Source organism: Fukomys damarensis, unplaced genomic scaffold, assembly GCF_012274545.1.
Source record: "Fukomys damarensis isolate Sample0158 unplaced genomic scaffold, DMR_v1.0_HiC HiC_scaffold_33, whole genome shotgun sequence".
Classification (NCBI taxonomy): domain Eukaryota; kingdom Metazoa; phylum Chordata; class Mammalia; order Rodentia; family Bathyergidae; genus Fukomys; species Fukomys damarensis.
In genome coordinates this window covers 51,429,149-51,432,704 of record NW_022900945.1, presented here as the reverse complement: position 1 = coordinate 51,432,704, position 3,556 = coordinate 51,429,149, and positions in this window count along the sequence as shown.

Here is a 3,556-nt window from a genome sequence, read left to right as displayed (position 1 = left end):
CCTCCCCAGCTTTTTTTTTTTTTTTTTTTTTGAGACGGGCTCAGTAAGTTGCGCCAGGCAACCTGGAGCTTGTGATCCTCTTCTTGCCTAGGCCTTCTCAACAGTTAGCATTGCAGGGTATATGTCCTGTGCTCAGCTAATATATACATTGTAAGGCTTATTCTGTGATGTGCTACTGCAGTGGCTGCTCTCTTGTTTACACTAGAATGCTTGTTATATAGTGCTTGTCTTAATGGCTTTACCATGCAGTTGAGACATTAAAACTGAGAAGAAAAGTACCTAGGGAGATACTGGCAAAAATATGAAGTAACATGCATAAAGTTTAATTGCGGCACTGTTTGGAATAATAGATGGAAACAACTTACATGCCCACCAGGAAGGGGTGGTTTGAATAAATTGGTAAATCCACACAGTATAGTTCTGTGCAACTATAAGAAAAATGGTAAAGGGCTTGGGGTGTACCTGAGTGGTAGAGTATGCTTATTATGTATGAGGTTGTGAGGTCAATGGTCAGCACCAAAAAAAGAAAAAAGATTATGCTAGCGGTGAAGTTATGACACCTATCATTGAAATCTCTAAAAGATTGGCCATCCGTGCATACCGTTGAGAAGAGATCTCTGGGTTATATTAAATGAAGAAAATACGCATAGTGTGCTGCCTTATCTGAGGGTCAGCACATACGCATGTGCTTATGTTAAATGGAAAGTAACCAGGTGTGGCACATGCCTGTAATCCCAGCACTTGGGAGGCTGAGGCAGGAGGATCACTGTGAATTTGAGACCAGCCTGGGATATGTTACGATAGCACTGAGGCAGACGGTGATATGGAGGGCAGCCTTAGTGGCTTTTATTTGGAGCCAAGTATCTTACACTTACATAATTAGAGAACACAAAGTTAGGTCAGTGTTCATTTTCAGTAAATCTTCAGTTACTGTTTTGTATTTTCTGTTCCTTACCACCAGACATGTTGGATAAGGAGTTTGTATTTTATTCCTGTTTTTGTCACCATTTTCAGTTCTTCCAAACTTGATTTCCATAACATTTAAATCTGTGCTCCAAGACTTAGCAGCTAGAATATAGTCCTGTTATATCCTCCCTCCTTTGGCTTATGTAGCTGTGAACTTTCCTAAACTCTAGGCAGGGAAAGATGAGCCTGGTCCTCCTGTTCTTTTGCACCATTTTATTTTTTTTGTTACCAGAGGTTAAACTTGGGCCCTTGTGCTTGTGAAGCAGGCCCTGGAACCACTGAGCCAAAGCCCTCAACCGTGTATCATTTTAAATACAACATTTCTATGGTACCTACAAAGGCCATGCTGATGGCATCTTAGGATACAAGGATAAACAAGTTCTGCTGTCAAAAGGGACACATAAGGTAGGTGTGGTGACACACGCCTGTATTCCCAGCACTTTGGAGGCCGAGGCAGGAGGATCCCTGTAAATTTAGACCCTGGCTCTCAAAACAAAAAAAGGGTGACACATAAAATGTTACTGAAACAAAATATTTTCAGAGCAGGAGGACAGGCATCTAACCTGGCATGAAAGTTCAGGAAAACTTCCAGGAAAAAAGTGATGTCTGAATTTAATCTTAAAGGAAGGGTAGCCAGGCATGGTGGCTCACACCTGTAATCCTTGCACTGTAGAAGGCTGAAGCAAGAAGACTGCAAATGTGATCCCAATCTGGCCAGTTTAGCAAGACTTTTGTCTCAAAAAGTAGTAATTTATAAAGAGGGCTGGAGTGCTCGCTTCAGCAGCACATAAACAAAAATACAAAAAGGGCTGGAGGTGTGGCTTAGTGTCGGGTGGGGGGTGGGGTAGGATAGAGCTTTCCCAGGCAGAGATTTGGCTTCATTCGGGAGGATGGGATGTTCCTGGGCAGAAACGTAATTAGCACAGTATTCAGTGCGACTGGTGTCGGAGGCTTAGGTCAGAGGTGGCTGGGAAGCTCCCATAGATCAGCGCTTCTCAGATTCCCCTCATCACCGCTTACAGAACCTACTTGAAAACGTGGAAGTACAAGGGAGGAACAGGTTGCTTAGTGGGAGCTCGTGGCTTGGGAATTCTAGCTGCCCCATGTTAAGACATCCATGTGGTGATGTGGAGTAGGTGGAGCAGACATTTTGGTGACCAAACCAAGGCTCTATCTGGGATAGAGATACAAACGTGGGAACCATTAAAGCTTCAGGGCTCTCTGAGGTCCGCAAAGGGAAGGGAGAAAGGGGGCTGGGAAGACCCAGGTCTGAGCCCCTAGAAACACTGATGTGAATGAACCCAGCTGAGAGGAATGGGGGAGATGAAGCTACTGCATCTGGAGGAAAATACTGCATTTTCTCATAATTTAAAGAGGAAAGGGCCGGGGATTTAGCTCAGCGGTTCGGTGGCCTGCCTCAAGCGCAAAGACCCGAGTTCAATCCCCGGTACCACAAAAAAAAATTTGCAAGCGCAAGGACCCGAGTTCAAACCCCGGTAACAAAAAAAAAAAAAAAAAAAAAGAAAAAAAAATTTTTTTCTTTTCTTTTAAGAGTGCAGTGTTTCTATTTTAGCAAGTACGTACCAGCAGAGACTATACAAAATCACCTTACAGAGAAGAAATGGCTTCCTGCCAGCAGGACGTGGCAATCACCCTATTGGAAATATTAACAAGCTTAAATAAAGAATGCCTCACCCTGAAGAGGGATGGCACTGAAGCTCTAATAAAAGGAGAGTCCCTGAGGCCCACGTGGGCAGATCCATTCCAAGCGCCATCCTAGAAAGAGTCCTTAGCCATCACAGTGAGCAGTCTAGGAGCTCTGGCAAGGTTGCCTGCAGCAGAGGTGGGGTAGAGGATTGTTGCCAGGAAGTCTTCTGGACCCATTGGCATGATTCCTTATTGGGATGGCCAGATGCCATTAAAGATACAGACTTGTTCAGTGATGTGGTCGTGCGTTTAGACATTGACACAATTCTGATTTGGCTTTACGGAGACGCTGTATTAGACATGTACACGTGAGTTTTCAGTCTGAAGTTAAATGTTTACGGTATTTACGCATTATGGCTCTGTAATACAATAAATTGTGAACTTTGTTGGCACAAACTAGTATCTCCAAAAGCCAGCTTTGGAGCACAGAAAACTCAAGCCCAGCAGTAGGCTCAACATGCCAAATACCACCGATGAGTTCTTGGGACACGGCTGCCAACCTTCTCTAGGTAATGTTCCAACATCCCGAAACTTCCTCGTTTAGTAGAGCAGATCGTACACTGCTAGTACTGAAAAGGACCTGGTGCAGCTTCTAGTCCAGGACACCTTATTTTCTGACGTTCACAGAGGCAGGGAACTTAGCCAAGAGCCAACCGTGTGTCAGAAGAGGGGACCAAGGTCGGACCTCTTGATCGGTGTTCTGTCCAGGACACCCTAAGGCCTTACCTGGAAAGAGGCACAAGGGATGTACATCCTCAACTTCCATGTACCGTCGCCTCCCCGCAGAGCGACGATCACCCGTGTGACCAAGGGGTATGGATTTGAATCGAAGCCAAACTCACTCCTGTTCTGGAGTAGAAGAGAGAGAGAGAGAGAGAGAGAG